Below are 18,181 nucleotides of genomic sequence, written 5' to 3' on the forward strand. Positions count from 1 at the left end.
ATAGGAAAGATTTTGTTCAGCCCCACACACCACCACACGGTTTAAGACAACCAGTAGATCTGTTCTTGGATATCTTCTTCTATTGAAATGGACTGTATCAGACTGTTACTGCTTAAGCTAATGCAGTGATTTTTATTTAATGGATAATTTTGAAACTTTCCCTAGTAAATTTTTTTTAAATTCCCAGTTTTAAGTATTATACATCACTTCAACCTAAAGTTTCAAAGTAGAGTGGGACACAATTTTAAAATATGGAATAAGGTAACTTTAATGAATAGAAGAAAAATATTAGATGGATTAACTCTTATTTCCAGTTGTCTCAATATCAAGAGGATTTCCCAGTCATGGAAAACTTTGCTTCCATTTTCAGTTGGAGATAGAAACGCTGCTGATATGCACAATGTTATTTTGCAAAGATGTATGTTTATTAAATTAGGTTTTAAAATTTGAGATTTCATTCCTCTCTGAAATGATTCAAAGTTCCTCTCAGGCAAGTCTCATTCCAATTTCTTTATCTGCTTTTGCTTCCTCAGGCACCAAGTATCAGAGGAGTTTGAGGGTGAATGATTCTCTCCATGGTTCCCTCCTGGGGAGAAGCCATCAATGCAGCCCTGTAAATGAGCAGCCAATGCAGTCTGTGTTCCCAGGTCGATGAACCAGAAGGCTGGGCAAATGGAAGCCAGCTTTTATTTTTCTCTCTTCCTCCTCTTATTGGGTGGTAATTTAGGGACATGAGATCAGTGTGTAGTTGATTTTCTCTTGGCTAAGCTAACCCATCAGGTGGAGCCCTTGCAATAACACTGCAGAAAGGGAAAGAGAAAAACAAGATAATGAAATTTCTGTGTCTTTTGATTTGGAAGGAGTTTTATACTTTGTTTAATGATTTCTTTATAGCATACACTGCATGAAAAGAGAAAATTAAGGTCTTTGTATGTCTGCTTTCCATTTAAAGAGAATGTTAGTTCTAGTTCCTTCACAGAGGCAGGAAAATTAGTAAGCCAAATTCAATCGTCATGATTGATGCCATGCTCAGAAAATCCTTAGAATTATGCATCTTTTCTCTTTTGACAAGAGGCTATCTAGATTTGAATTTTTAAAAAGAATTTCCCTAAATGTTTAAAAGCTCATACTTCAAAGGGAAAAAAGCTTAATCATAAAGGTTGCTACAGTACAGTCTTAATCCATACAATGTCTCTTATTTGGGCTATACCTATAGCATTAGGTCACTTCTTTTACAACATTTTTTTCTTGAAATATTAATACTTAAATGAAATCCACTGAAAGCTGACATAAATATTTTCATGGTTAATTAAGAATGGCTCCCTGTTCTGTAGGTCAGAGACCACTTGACAAATGCTTCAAAACCTTTCTTTTAAATACCTCAAACCTGCCTTCCAAATCAATGTTTGTAAAGGGTAAGATAACAATTGTGAAACTATAAATAGACATGAACTAGAAATAAAATATTGATTGTTAATTATATTCACTGATGGCAAGTAAAGTTAACTGAGACTGCTATGGATTGTGTCCACTCAAAAGGCTTTCCATTCTTCTTCTCAAAGCAGACCCTGGTCCTTGGGTCACAGAAATGGGATGAGAACAGCCATGGATCAAGGCTGGTGGCAAAGCAGAGCCCATCATAGCCCTTCCCTGAGTCGTTAAATGAATGTTTAGAGGAAAAGAAGTTCTCTGTTTCCAGCTGGGCTACTGAATTGGGACTGCCAGAGGACAGGATCCCTGCAACAAAGAGATCAGTGGAGAGTGACCATGCACAGAGAACTTGAGGGCAGGCAGAGAGAAAGAGTCCAGGCCTGTGATCTCCAGATCTCTTCTCTCAGACCCAGTTCCTGAAGCCCTTCTTTTCGATTTGTCATAGATGGCAGTATTACTTCCAGTTACCTGAATACTGAATTATCTCCATTTTTCCTATTAAAAAATCATCTCAACTTCTACAATTTGCAACCAAAATGTCCAAATACATACACAATTTTTATAGCACTTATTTTTTATTCAGTTTTTTGTTGATATACAGGAAGACTTTGTATATGCAGTTGCAGTTGAATCGTTTCTTTTAGCTTTGGAAAGTGAATGGAGATGTGTGAGGATCACCATAATGAAGATGCAGGAGAGTTGCTTCACACCCAAAAAATGTTCTTATGCTGTCCATCTGTAGTCAATTCCTATACCCGAACTGACCCCTGGGAACCAGTGATCTCTATCCCAGGGGTTTTACCTTCTCCAGAATGTCACATAAATGGAACCATAGATTATGTAGGCTTCTGTATCTGACTCCCTTCACTTATCACAGGGATTGGCACGCTTTTTCTGTAAAGGGCCAGATAGTAAATATTTTCAACTTTGGGAATCATATTATCTCCGATACAAATACTTAAATTTGCCATTGTAGCATGAAAACTGTTGTTTGTTTGTCTTTACCACTTTATTTTGAAATAGAGTCTCACTAAACTGCTGAGGCTGGCCTCAAACTTGACTATCCTCCTGTCTCAGCCTCTTGAGTCACTAGGACTACAGACAATACCTAAATAAATAGAGATGGCAGGATTTGGCCTGCAAACCAAAGTTTGCTGATCCCTGGATTAATATAATATAGTTGAGGTTCATCCATCTTATTGACTGTATTAATAGTTTGTTTCCTTTTCTTTCTTTGTTTTTTGTTATTGTTGCTGTTGTTTGTTTGTCTTGGTGCCAAAGACAAACTTTACCACTAAATTGCATCCTCAATTCTTTCTTTTTTTTTTTTTTATTAGTTTTGAGACAGTCTCACTAAGCTGCTGAGGCTGGCCTCAAACTTGACCATCCTCCTGTCTCAGCCTCTTGAATCACTAGGATTATAGGCATGACCACCATACCTGGCAACAGTTTGTTCTTTCTCATTGTTGAGTAATATTTCATAATGTGAATGAATTACAGTGCATTTATCCATTCAACAGGTAAAATCATTTGTGTTTTCTTCAGTTTGGGGTGAATATGAATTAAATTGTATTATAATCTGAATGTGTCCTCCCACATTCATATGTTGAAGTTTAATCACCAATGTAATAGTATTAATACGTGGGGCCTTTAGGAGGTCTCATGAATGGGATTAAGGTCCTTAAAAAAAGACTTCCCTGGGGCTTGGTCTTTATGCAGTCCTACTACATGAAGACACAACATTCACCCCCTTTAAGGATGCAGGCATGAGGCACCATCCTGGAAGCAGACAGGGTCCTCACCAGACCAAACCTCTTGGACTTATCAGCTTCCAGAACTGTCAGAAACTATCTTTCGTTCTTTATATATCAGTCAGTCTCAGATATTTTGTTATATAGCAGCACAGATTTTTGTGTGAACTTAAGTTTCATTTCTCTTGGGTAAAATACCCAGGAGTAGGTTTGCTGAGATGAACAGTTATTGCAGGTCTAGTTTCATAAGAAACTGGCAAACTATTTTTTGGTGTGACTACCACAATATATAACATTACCACCTGTTCTTTACCTTTGCTAACACTTAATATTGTTCAAAAACTTTTTTTTTTGCCATCCTAATAGGAGCATAATAGTATTTCATTGTGTTTTCAATTTGAATTTTTCTAATAAACAATTATTATGAAGTATGTTTTCAGATGTCTATTCATCTGTCTTCTTTGGTGAAGTATCTATTCAAATTGCCCCCCTGCCTTTTTTTTAGTTTTTTGCTTTCTTTAGTGGAGCATTAAGTTTTCTTTTTTATGTATATATAGTCTGGGTACAAATATATTGTCATATATGTGATTTGTAAATATTTTCTCTCAGTCTGTGGCATTTCTTTTCATTCTCTTAATGGTACCTCCAAAGTACCCCATCTCCTAATGCCATCACTTGGGTGTTAGGATTTCAACATTGTTATGGGGCAACTGCTCAGAAAACATTCTAAATCTGAATTTAAGGCAAATTTGAGAGTCTTTTATTATCTGGCCAGAGACTGTCCCTCACCGAGTCCAAGTGACCCTATGGGAGAACAGCCCCGAATTGTCTATAGCCAGAGTATTTAAGGAAGAAAACCACATCCTATGGAATCTGCAAGTTGCAAGCAAGCAGGTTACAAGCACTGAGAAAGCAGTTAGCAGAGCGAGAGCACACAACCACATCCTGGGTTAGAGCACATTTGTGGGTCTACATCCTGGGTTCGAGTATGGGTGTATGAAACAGAGAAAAACAATTTTTTTAACATCTTAAAAACAAGTTATATGTCAGTTTCACATGAGAGTCATAAAAATGGATCACTATGGCTATATCAAGCTATATTTGTCTTTGGCCATATTGATTTAACCTTAACTATTTCTATGTTAACCTATTAGCCTTATATTTATCTATAACTATACTGGCCTACTGATGTATACTTATCAACCTACATTGTTTTATATCTTATTTCCTGTAGGTTAGATCCTATGTCTTACAGTTGATTATCCTGTGTTACTTATGCTTACTCCTGATGAACTTATGTTCTATGCTTACTTCTAACTTATTACTAAGGCAGTTTAACATTGCTTATAGTACTCATTTCTATTATCTTATTTTATCTTATCTTACTTTTCTGCTTAAATATCATATATATATATATATAATCTATAATTTATAATCTATATTGATTAGTCTCAGACCATAATAACATATGAATTTGGGGGAACACAAACATTTAGCCATGGAAAGAGAAGGAAAAAAACTTTATTTTTTTATGGAGCAAATGTTTTTAAATTCTGACAAAGCCCCATTGACCAATGTTTTCTTTTATAGTTATGCTTTTGAAAAGCATATCTAAGATCTCTTTCCCCACTCAAGGTCATAAAGATTTTCTCCTATGTTTTCTACTGAAAGTTTTATTGTGTCCAATTTTATGTTTAGGTTTATAATCAATTTGAGATTAATTTCTGCAGAAGGTTTATTACTTCAACGTCCATACTTATGCATGTGACTGCCCAGTTGTTCCAGCTGAAAAGACTATTCTTTCTCCATTGACCTGTCTTTATAGCATTGCCAAAAATCAACTAACCATATTTCAATGGATCTATTTATGAGCTCTTTGTTCTGTTCCATGGGTCTACATTTTGCTAATATCACACTATCTTGACTTCTGTAACTTTATAGTAAATCTTGAAATCAGGTGATGGACACAGAATCATTTAGTGAGTTTGTTTTATTATTTGTGGGTGGTGATTCCCACATTCAAAGCCCATGTGCATGAACCACTGAGAAGTCTGATTGGGACCTGGACAGTAAAGAGCAGATCATAGTTGGATCCTCAAGTTTTTTGCTTAGCTTCATTGTGCATTTTCAAATGCACTGTTTGGGTTGGCTTTGAGACAGTGAGAAAAACAGGGGAGACAAGAATATCTTATCTTGTTATAAGGAATAATAATTTCTAAATGGCTTAAAAACAATAAAACTTTATTTCTCACAGTTCTGAAAACTGGAAGTTTAAGATCAGGATGTCAACATAGTTGGTTTCTGATGAGGGTCCTCTTTGGAGTTGCAGAATATAGATTTCTCATTGCATCCTCCCATAGTGGAAGGATCAACTCTCTGGGGCTTGTTTTACAAGGACACTAATCCCAATCATGAGGGCTTTGCCCTCATGATCTAATACCTGCCTCCTAATGTGGGGGTTAGGATTTCAGGATATGAATTTGGGAGAACCCAGACATTCAATTCATTACAGAGGGGAATCCTCTATACTCTCCAGCTAGATCTGCCCACCCTCCACCCATTCCTTTGGCTAGAAAGAGCAGTTAAGTTCCTTGTTCACACCTACTGCACTGTTCCCAGACTTCTTGGCTCACCCTCAAGTCAAAGCTGCCATAAAAGGGGGAGAAATATTGGAAACTCACCATTGTGCTGGAGGCCTGTGTTTCAGGTTGCGGCTTCCTTGTTTAATTGCCTTTTGTTGTTTGCTTTTCAGAGTCCTCAGGTGGTCACCTTTTTTAGTCTGTCTACATTTTAGTTATAATAGTAAGAGACAAATCATAGGAGGTTTACTCCATCTTGGCCAGCACTGGAATTCCACGTTACATTTTTGGAGGGTGTTGGGGGGTACTGAGGATTGAACCAATGACCATGCCCTTCTAAGCAGGTATTTCTACCACTTATATAGCTTGTTTTAAAAATTAATCTTTAACTTTTTAAATTAGAAATTATAAATACTATTTTCTCTGTCCTCACTTGGAAATTTTTCAATTTTAAAACCTCTTTTTCTTCCTCTGGTGTTTCATTAAGTCAGTTCCTAGACCCAATCAGATCAAGTTCAGAACTTGAACTTATTCTTTATAACTTACCTGAGAAATCTTTTATTTTCTTTTTGTATTTGATTTGGATAGCAGAAAATCACGAGAAGTTTCAATGACAAAATGCTGGATTATTAAAAATAAACATATGATATGGACATTGGATTCTTTCAGGAAATCTGATCACTTAAAACTATCAAACATTCAGTTTTAAAACAATATTGCCACAATGATTGAAAGGGTATTTGGCCTTAATTTCCTGTAAGTATAAAATAAGTCATTTATGTAACATTTATTGAATGCTTAATAAATGTATATTGCACTTTACAAAAAACTACATTCAATATTCTCTATTTTCCAACTGTCTCAGTTCTTCTGACATGAGCCATATGGAAGAACACATCAGAGAAGATAGAAGGACCAAACTGTGTTGGTATTCCCTGCTTCCTCAGTACCCATGTTTCTGAAGTGCCTTAAAAATTTGCAATGGATTGGCTTGGAGGTGAAGTACTTGCCCAGCATGCATGAGGCAGGCTTTGGGTTCAATCCCTAGTATTGCAAAACAAACAAACAAAACACGATGATTATTAAAAGTGTAGACCAAGAGAGATGAACTTTAGTCTAACAGTACCCTTTACTGATTTGTGACTTTTGATAGTTAATTTTGTTTCTCGAACTTAATTTCCTCATTTGTTAAATGGGCTTAAACAGGTCTTTCTAAAACCCTTCTTTTTCCAGTTTGGACCTTCTCTGAACTATTTGAAAATAGACTGTCCCAAAAGTGAACCTAAATGGGGAGTTAGGAAATCACTAATCAATTATACTACTCACTAAACAGGTAGGTAATCAGAACTGTGAGGAAAAAAATGATCCTTTTTTTAAGAAAAGCAACAATCACGGAATAATTAATCTAATATTTTTGGATAGTTAGTGGCTGTCCAATTAGATTACAATTTGAAAATGTATGATTTGCAATTAAGCTAAAGCCATGCTTGAATAATTCTGAGTTTATGATTGAGTTGGCATCTCAGTACTGCATTGATAGTGAGGCCAAGGATTTGGCGGATTTAAAATGAAAGGAAACAGCATTCCCTGGAATGTAGAGGTAATTATTATTAGTTAAATTCAGCAATTTCCCCTCTTGTTGAAGAGCTATGAGAGAGAACGAAATGTGCCCATGTCTGAGCAGGGCTGACTTATTTGGTTTAAAAGAATTGGAAATAAGAAGAAAAAAAAAACCCTGAAAAACAAAACCCCCCAAGAATGTGAAATAATCAGAGAATTACAAAATCATTTAAACTTTCATGAAAAGAGGAAAGTCTGAGAAATTATGACAAAAAATTACCAATTGATTATGAAAGTATTACTTTTATACAAGTTTGTTGAGTTTTGGTTAATTTCACTTCTCCTTTCCCCTTCTCCTCCCATTTTTTCAGACTTTAGAAATTTAGATAAATTTTATCATACCAAGTGTAGGCCTTTCAACTTGCTTTTTCTTCCAACTACAGACCACTAATAGATATTACAGCTCATTCACATGACATAATCTGTTGCTTACCATTGAACAATTGAACAAACATTCATTGGTCTATTCTCCTTTTGGTGATTTCTATATTGTTTATTGTCTTATGCTATTGCAAACAATGATATCTTGTTTCTATCATTCTATTGTATTTTCTGTTTACGCTTATTTTTTTCCTTCCAGTTTCCCCCCTGACAATTTGGAAGCTGTATATTATATTTTATGCAATGAAAATTATTCTTAATTTTAAAATAGGAATATTTAAGTCTATATTTTTCTAACAATGTTTAAAAAGTTTTTCAGTGTTTCAATATTCGTCCTTGATTAGACGCAGACCATATTTCAGCCCATTGATTAATTCCTTCCTTCCTTTTTTTTATCAAATTTAAATTAAAACTTTTTTCAACACAAAAAATAGTGGAAGTGGCATAGTCAATTGCTAATTAATGCTTATTTTTATCTCTTTATGATGAATTTTGTTTCCTATAACTCAGCCTTATGAATTCAAACCTTTTTAGGACTTGTAAAGTGTTTGTAAACACTTTTGATTTTGGTCTGAAAATATCTTTCATCTCAACCTTGATTAATAATTTATCTAGAGTTAATAAAATTTCAGGTTGATACTTATTGTTCCTTTAGTACGTTAAAAATAGTAGTGCCTTACCTTCTGTTATTCATTGTTGCCAGTGACATCTATGAGTCTGTCTATTCAGTCTAATCATCGTTCCTCTGTAACAATAGCTAGCATTTTTGGAATGCCTACTCTGTACCAGTGTGCTGAGCACAAATGTAGACTCATATCTCACAACAATCCTATTAGGGAAGCACTGTTGATATTTCCATGTGATGGATAAGGAAACCAGAGGACCTGCATTTTCAATACCTTGACCAATGTCCTCAGCCAACTAGTGACAGAGCTGGGATTTTGTATTTACTTTGAGTGTGCTTTTGGGCCATGTCCTTCAACACGGCAAAATTCTGAGCTCAAATCTTTTTAAAATCTCTGAGAAAACTGTTTCTGATTATTAATTGCCAAGTAATTCAGGTTCACCTATCTCTTAAATACTATTATTAATAATGGTGATGATGATAATAACACCTTCTTCATGTGTCATGCTTCACTGTCTTAAAACTGATTCATGTACATCACTTTATCTGATTCTCATCACAGGCCTGTGAGACAATTTAGGAGTATGGTCTCATCATGCCTATTTGATAAGGAAATGGCATCTCAGAGAAATCAACCAGGCTACCCAAGGCTACAGAGTTACTGGATGGCAATTATACCCACGTCTTCTGAGTCTAAAATAGCACTCATCATGCTCAGAGCTAGTGATGGACATGATAAGGAGGATCTTTGGAAATCAGTAGGATCTTCTGTACTACCATTGACTTCTCATTACTATGAATGAACTTCATTCAGTAACACAATAGACTATGGTACAGGGTAAAAAGTTCTGGTTTGACACACAGTTGTTTAGCATAAATATTGCCAGGGATTTCCCATGATATAAGGATGAAATCCAGGCACCAGAGAATGGTCTGGATAGCCTTTTATGTCTTGCTTCTTCCGCAAGTTTTTTGGTCACTTACTATCCCTGTCCCAGGAACCGTGATTTTTCAACATTCCTAAGTACCTTGAGTCATTTCAGAGCTGACATTTCTCTCTGGTTTCTGCCTCCTCTGCTCTCTATGGCACCCAGGGGGCATGAGACCCCCCATTAGATCTCCATGGATGAGTTAACTTCATTTTTTACTTCCTTATCAATTCTCTCCTTTTCTCTGTCTGCTTCTTTGTCCCTTTCTCTGTTTCTGGTTCCTGGAGAGGAGGGACTAGTTCTTTTTGGTCTGTGAATCCACAGTCCTTAGCACAGGGCTTGGCTCCCACACAGCGTGTCTAACATTTTGAGAATGAACAAATTAATTGAAACAAAAAAAAATTCAGATAAAATATTTTTATAAAGTTTGACAGTTTAAGAACATTTTTATATGTCAATACCTAACGTTTTAAGCTCTCTAAAAAATACTAACTGCTACATTACTATATGTCAAATGAATAATGAGAAAATTACCACATGAATGAGTTAGTGGATCATAACAATTACGTAATGTAATACCTCCACATGTGAGGTCTCATAATAACTGCTCTCACTTTAAAATTTAATGCAGCTAGTTTCAATGCATGATTATTCCTCCTACCTTTATTGACATTTAAATCTATAAGCTCACAAACTTAATCCTTAAAATACATGCAAGGTAAAATGTTTAAAATTTGTGAAAGAATTCAAATTTTAAAAAAGGTGTGAGCAACTATCACTTGCCGTGTTAGATATTGATTTCATCATTTCTGACCCAGGAAAATAAAATCAATGATTATCACGAGGGTAAAATGAGGAATGGCGGGAGCTAAATGAGCTTCCTGTGTGTATTCATTCTGATAATAAGGGAAACAAACGGGATCCACTGTGAATTGCATCTGTGGCGAAGTTGATTAAACCTGTGTGCCACCGTCACAGCGTGACTGAAATATCATCGCATCCATGATGAGTTGCCCTTCCGGATACGGTGTGCCTTGTGGGAGCAGCAGGCGGGCAGCTCTTCCTCAGTTCAGTGATTTTACTGCATATACACAATTTCAGCCCAAGTGCAACAGAAAATACTCGGAATCAGGGAGATGTGAGAAAGACAGCCAAGCCCTAAATGACAGAATGGCTGTTCCAGAGAGCCCCCCATGCAAGGAACAGTGCAGTTAGATAAACATTAAGAAAGGGGCCACAGAAGCAAGGGCATTCCATTACAATGTCAAAGCTAGACTGGAGAAAATCCTGTCTCTTTGTTGGTTTTGTCAGCAGCTAAGAAAGGAGGAACATAAACAAATATTCAAGGAGAGAAAAATATATAAAAGTATTGTTTTCACACCTGGTTCCAGGACACCAGGCTGTATTATGCAAAGAATTTTAGAGGTGTGGGAGAGGTACTCCTACAGAGAGAGAAAATTCCATCATGAGGTCTACGTCCCTTCTTCATTCAACACATATTAATATGACTCTTGCCAGGATACAGGAAGGATGCAAGGACAGAAGTCACATCTGTGCTCAGGTAGATGGCTAACTTGCCATTATCAATCAGACTATTGTTAAAAGTTAAAATGAAGAGCACCTGTTTTTGTTTGTTTGTTTTGCATGAATGCATTGGCCCATACAGAGTCCACAGAGTTCTTTGTTACGCTGGCTTCCATGACTATTATGTTATCATAGAGATATTTATTTGGGGAGGAATTTAGCATCTTATGGGCCATAAGGATGTAGTTAAAGAAATTATTTCTTCAAGTCCCTTAACATCAGTATCTATTTTAGCAGAGGGTAACATTCAAGGATCTTTTATTTATTTACATTCAAATTCAGCAATTTACCTATTTCCTAAGGCTTTTTATGAATCTGGTATTTCTCCAGTCCATTTAAAATATCTTTATTAGGCACATTCATTAAAACTGAATTATATTTCTTCCACAGCAAGATATTAATACTAGGTGTCAGCTAAAAGCATATAAAGCATTTTTTCCCTAATGCAATCATGAAAATAAACATGAATCCAAAAACTCATAGGCTAAAATATCTTCACAAGTAGGAACCAAGGGGCACTTCTCCTTTGGAGAGGCAGTGTTTTAGGGCAATTGACTGCCCTGCATTTCACAGGTAGAATGTGAAAACTGGAGGAGGAAGAAGGACACATCAGCAACCATTGAGTACAAAGCTTGCCAGGGGTCTTGTGCTAGTTTAAATAATTCTCTGAAATGTTATTCTAGGCTTCTTCTTGGAGATAAGCTGCCTCTATATAACTTGACTCTATTTTCTCAATTATTTGGTATTTGGAACAAACACTTCACTTTATATTACATTTGTTTAATTCTGTTCAATAAACATTTTAAAGCTTCAACTAAGACTGTGTATCCCCAGGGTCATAGCTAGGAGATCTAACTAATTAAAGCATAAACAGTGGCAGTTTCTGAAATATAAGTTTTACAAAGGAGTCTTTTTTTTTTTTGAGATGGGGTCTCACCATGTTTCCCAGGCTGACCTTGCATTCACTATCCTCCTGTCTCAACCTCTCAAGTACATGGAATTATAGGCATACACCATGATGACTGGCCTTCCATTCAAGCATTTTTACATTGAATTACTACTAGAAAAGGATGGAGTTCACTGTAAAATTCACATGAATTTCTAAGATAAAGCACAGTTTCAAAGAAATTCCATCTCAAAGCAATCCAAAGGCCCGTGTTCCTCTGCTAGAAGTGGTACTCAGGGAGAAAAGGTGAGAATATTCTCTGTAAGGCAAGTTATTAGGCTGAGAACACTAGGAAGTACAGAGTCTAGCTCTGGTCCTTTTACTCATGGAGCTTATAATTAGGAAGTAGGAAATGTGTTCTCTACAAAAAAAAAAAAAAAAAAAAACAGAATCTGTGGGAAGACACCATGGAAAGATCAATTCTGATGAATGGAAATGCCATGAGAGTGTTGGTTCTTGGAATGAGCATGGAAATCAGAGTAGAATTTCAGCAGGTGGAGTGTGGGCAAGGGCTTTCCAAGCAGAGGGGCCAGTTTGTGTCACGGCATAACCAGGATGATAATTTAGGAACAAGAAACCATGATGTGTGGCTGAAACTCAAGGTGGAGCACTGAGAAAAAGAAATCAAAAGTTGTGATTATGTATACTTTTTCTGTGTTATTCCAGATAAACCAGTGTCTGGACTTTAAGAAACCTTCCAGTAAAAGGTTAACTTTATAAAGGTGACATAATTTCCATTTCTATCTGCAAAAATATCGGATTTTAAAATTCATTTAAATTTGAGTACAAGGGCTAGGAGTGTGGCTCCGTGGTTGAGTGCTTACCACGTAGCATGTGAGTTCCATCCCCAGTACTGCAAATAGTAATAATAATAGATTGGGGGGCAATGCAGTTAGCTTCTATAATAGATTGGATGAGGACTTTTCCCTTCATTTGCCCACAGAGGCAAATGAATATTCATTCTACAAATATTATGTAATCCCTACCATTGCCAGGCAGTGTTGGGACCAACTGACAAAGAAGGCTTTCCCGTTCCCCCTCAAAAAGGACAGAAAACCTTCTCTGAAAACTGGCACCAAGCCTAGCTTTATTTAAATGCTAATGCTATCCAGTGGTGCCATAATGGGGGAGAGCATGGGAAAAATGGAGGAACTTTGGGCAAAGGTGGGGAGAGGGGTCATGGGGACAGAAAGATGGTGGAATGTGATGGACAGTATTACCCTAGGTACATGTGTGACTGCACATATGGTGTGATGCTGCATCATGTACAATCAGAGAAATGAAATAGTTGTGCTTCAGGGGAAAAAAAATAAAAGTCCATGGAAAGCACACTGAGCTGGTTTCCTAGATTCATTCTGCCTTCCTAGCCCTCTGACCCCTGTTTGGAGGGTCTTATCCCCCATTCTCTTGATTGGCATCTGTCTGCCTTTTATCTCTGCTAATGTGCTTACCTAGTGGTCCCTTTGCAACATGCTTGGAATTTTCTACTATGAAAATCAGAAATCAGAAACTCTTCTAGTTCAAAGTATGTTGGATAAGGGATGTCCTACCAACACCAAGATTTCTTCCCAAGCAGTTACAGGATTTCTAAAGAAATCTCCCTTAATCCCACTTTTCTTTACTCAGAAACGAATCCCTGGTTTCCTATGAATAATACTGAGAAATTTAAAATCATAAAAAATCAAGAATAATGCCCACATTTAATACTTTTCATTGGAATGAAAGGCATAGCTGTTCAGATAATTTATTTCAATGTCAGAAAGAATATTAACACAGATCCACATTAAGTCCATATAATAACATAGGTGGCAAAATCAATTGGGACCTTGTCAGAAGAATTCCATGGTGCCTGAGACAGGCCAAAAGGGGTGAGACAGAAAGACTGGCCAGGATGGAGGGCAATGCATAATGAGGTGGTTCATTGTTATGGTCACTATAGCCAAGGCCTGCACATGAGATTTCCAGGGTCAGGAACTAAATTTTTTAGTATTCCCTCAATTATTATTAGGCTTGAGTGATTAAAAAAGAAAAAGCAAAGCAAAAATTCCTAAGGTACTGGATGCAATACCAATTTATTAATCCTGGGATAAGTGGTCAGGAATATTCCTTTCTAATGACTGGTCAGACACTGCCACACAGAGAAACTCTCTATCAGGATCTTGGGAAGGCCTCAGAAGCTTCTAGACAAGCATGTAATTGAAACAAAGGGAGTCCAGAGCTGGAAATCTAAGTCACACAGGTCTCTGTGTAGTAATACATGGGGGAATCCCCTTTATTACACTAGAGGATATACAGTATCCGGGGCATAGTTCGGGGGCGCAGACCTGGGTTTCAGTCCAGCCCCAACCCTGTATCAGTATCTTGGGAAAAGATCAGCTTCAAAATTCCAAGTACAGTTTCTACTGAATGAGTATCACTTTCATACCATTGAAAGTCAAACTTGCAAACCAATAATGGTTTATTGTATATGAATTAAGACCATATGAATTAAGAGCTATAGTATATTGAGGACTGAAGGTATTTTATTATGGCAACCCAAGCTGACAGTGAAAGAGAGGTTCTAATACAGTGAAGAGAGTTTCTATCTAACTTAGTTTTCCTGCCAGTATCTTAGAGATAATTACTATTTACTTTGCAATATAGGTTATTATCTAGGTATGTCAAGGCTCACAAACCAGGAGACAACTGTGATGGAAAAGCTAGACCATGTGCTTGGGGTAGTATTAGCACAATTGCCTAGGATGGGTGAGGCCCTGAGTTGCATCCATCCCTAGCACCATAAAAGAGAAAAGGTAGATTGATATTTTTGGAGATCCAATGAGAAGGGGGCACACCATGCTATGGGGAAGTAAAGATGGGGAGGCATCTAAGTCGTTTAGGAGGCAGAGGAGCTGGGGAGGAAATGTGGACAAGAGCCTTTATTGTGGGGAGGAACTGGTGAGGCAGGGTCAGCATGCCTACAATGGACTAGTTTGAAGAAGTTCCCAGGGCTCTGGGGTATAGGAACTGTTCCCTGCTGTCTGCTGCTTAACTCTGAGGTGATTAGGGCAGGTGCATAGTGGCCAAGAGTGAGACAGCAAATAAAAGAAATGGTTGGTGGTAGGGGTATACACTTTGAGGTGATTGACACACTCATGGCTGAGTAGTTTTTTATCTCTTGAAATGCGCCAACTTTGAGAAGGGCATTCCTCCAGGGGCAGCAAAGTCATAAGACGTCAAAGCATCAGAGAAATAAAAAGCATGGTAAATACACCAATCAAGGTCAATTTGATATAGACATTAATTCTGGAGAATCTCATTAATTCAATCCTTAATAAAGTTCACAAAAGGAATAATAACAAACAGAATAACTTCATGAAGACCATATGAATTAAGAGCTATAAACAAATTACTCTGAATTAACTTGTGTATAATTAGTTACTAAAAACTATAAACACTATGCACAGTGTTTATAGCTTCCAATGTGATCTTGCTAGGACTCTTAGAACCCTTAGCAGCATGGCGAAAGGCAGTCTTCTTGTTTGTTTCTTTCTTCTCCACTTCAGTCCTGACATCTCGTCACCAGATGATCCTCTCTTTTGTGACTCCCATCAGTCTGTGGGAATGGTCACTTGTTCATATTCTTAATCACCAATTTCAACGTTTTTCGATCTCTTACACAGCAACCATTGGAAACTTGGATTTTATTTCTACAACTGTCAGTCTATTATTAATACAAATTTTTTTCAGATGTTCCTCATGAAAGCCCATTGACAGTGATTTACCTGGAAATCATGCTGATTTGCAGAGTTAAGAGGATTTGAATGGTGAGTGTCTGAAGAGGTTTGTATCTAATATGGCTGTAAAAAAGTTTACAATTTCTTCCATCAGCCTTGACTTTTGGTGTTCATGGTTAGGTGTAATCCACCTGGAGCCACCTTGTCTCTGCTCTTCCTCCCTCAGTGCCATGCTGTCCTGCCCAGCCTCGCTGAGCTCTGCTAACGCCACAGAGGCATTAGTGTGCTTCCACAGGGGTGGGGCTTTTGTTGGGGGCATCTTTGCAATCTTCCAAATAAAACTCTATGCTCAAACCCTCTTTCTACCACTTTACCAAACAGGTGACGTTAAGTCAGTTAACCTAATGTTTTCATGCCTCAAATCCTTCTATACATGGGTTCATGATAATGCTAACTCACAAGGCTGTGTTAGAGACTAAGCACGAATGTGCCCATACCACACAGTGTAGCACCTGGCACATCATAGATGCTCAATAATGGTTACAGCTCTATCATGGATATCCCAACTTTACTCTTCCCAGGAGACTTCATATATTTTAAAGTCATTTTTGTAAATTATTGGTCTCATTCATCATGTTCATTTTACTAGTTTTACTCTCAAAATGTAACTTTATATCTACATGTAGCCACCAAGTACCAACTACTGGTCCTAGAATGCAGAGACCCTTACAGACTCAGCTAGTTTTCATCAAATCTGAAGTTTTATAAATTCCTCTACATCAGGACAGTAGATAGAGCTGCATTATGACCCATAGGCATTTTTCTCCATTAAAAAGTCATAAAAATCAAATTTTATGACTGAGTTGGTATGAAATGTAATCTAGCCTGCATATTTATCAACTGTATTCATTATTATTATGTTCATATTTTTTCTTCTGATTTTTAAAATCAACTACAATTAAAAAATTTCTATGGACCCCTATAAGTATCATGGGCCATAGTGCCCACTGTGTTTAAAGGTTAAATCAGCCCTGATAGTGCACTCAGATAATAGTGAGACTCAAGGACCCCCCTCCATAATGTTTCTGAAGACACAGTTAAAGGTATTATTATAGCTTTTTTGTTGGTGTGAACAATAGGTCTGTTTTAAAAATTATTCTTGTAGTAAAATACAGAATGGTAACAGTCCTATATCCTTTGAAGATGACTTAGTTCAAGACCCATAGTTCACAGATGGAAATTAAGAATCTATGTATTATAGTTTGGATCTTCAGTATACCCCAGAGCCCCATGTGTTAGAGCTTGGTCCCCAGGGTGATGATATTAGGAGGTGAGGGAAGCTTTAAGAGGTAAGGCCTAGTGGGAGGTCTTTAGGTTATTGGAGGTATATCCTTAAAGGGGATTGTGGAACCCTGGACCCTTCTTCTTCCTCTTTTTGCTCCCTGCTCCTGATGAGTGGTTTTGCTCCTGCCACAAGCTTTTGCCATAATGTGTTGCCCAATCAGTCATCGACTAGAATGTCCAAAACTGTGAGCCAAAATAAAACCTCTCTTTTTCAAAAGTTAATCATCTCAGCTATTTTGTTATAGTGAGGGAAAGTTGACTAACACACTGTGTCAGGTGATCAGGGTGAAGCCAAAGAGCAGCTGGGCTAGAACCCAATTCTTCAGATCACCAGGCAGCAATTGTTTTACCACACTATCCCTTGCTCTTTGAAGTGTTATTTGAGCTTGGGCCAAAATGTAGTTTAAAATAATTTGTTCCCACAGCAAAGGAGAATTCTCAAAACTATAATATCTTGGATATTTATTGACGCTCATAAAATTAGACATAAGTTGTTACCTATGGATTGGCATTTGAAGTCTCTCTTGCCTACTGCACTATTAGCAATCTTTCAAAGTAAACTGACACTAGGTTTATTTAAAATAACACTTATTAATTCCTAACCTGAGATAAGCCAGTTTAGCCATTAGTAGATAAACAACACCTTGATATATTTGGTGGCTTTTGAAAATGACATGCTAACATGGGTGCTGAAAAGGGAAGTGTCAAATAGAAAAAAAGTAAATGAAGATACATATTCTGTCTGCAGACAAGCAACCATCTGTCCTCTACCAGGTCCTGTGCTAGTCACTGGTCTCATCACTCTAAAATGGGAGAGCACCTTTTGTCTCTTTTCTCTAAAGCATCCTTTACTCACAGTCTTACACATGAGTAGCAGTTTTGCTTTCTGATTATGGACACAATATATGTCCACTGAGGATGATGTGTAACTCTTTAAGTTATACTTTGTATGTTATTTATTTTTAGAGTACGTAGATAACTTATAATGGATATTCTTGGCTTTGTCTGAAATTTATTTATGTTGCTCGCTCTAAAAAAGAGTTTCTGTGAGCATGCTATTCTAAGTTGATAGTTATTTTCTCTCATCACTTTAAAGATACTATTTCACTGTTTTCTACTGTTAGCTAGCATTCATTGATTGTGTTGAGAAGTTGCCTGTTTTTCTAGTTTTACTATAATTTATCTTTGGATCCTCATAGATCATTTTATAAACTTCTGTGAGTCCTTTCATATCAATGGATATAAGTAAAAACTATTTTTATTTTTCTCATATTA

At 36.9% G+C, this 18,181-nt stretch overlaps 1 long non-coding RNA gene across 2 annotated transcripts in view; it reads right to left on the bottom strand.

The window, feature by feature from the left end:
* Positions 1 to 242: 242 nt before the first annotated feature.
* LOC124084823 (uncharacterized) overlaps positions 243 to 18,181 on the bottom strand; it is a 35,066-nt gene continuing 17,127 nt past the window's right edge. For both annotated transcript variants that reach the window (XR_006849276.2, XR_009225915.1), the window contains one exon: positions 243 to 800. This is a non-coding gene — a long non-coding RNA (uncharacterized LOC124084823). The remainder of the gene's footprint in view (positions 801 to 18,181) is intronic.

This window comes from Marmota monax, unplaced genomic scaffold, assembly GCF_021218885.2.
Source record: "Marmota monax isolate L192 unplaced genomic scaffold, Marmota_monax_Labrador192_F-V1.1 WCK01_AAM20220418_F8-fsc00013, whole genome shotgun sequence".
NCBI lineage: Eukaryota > Metazoa > Chordata > Mammalia > Rodentia > Sciuridae > Marmota > Marmota monax.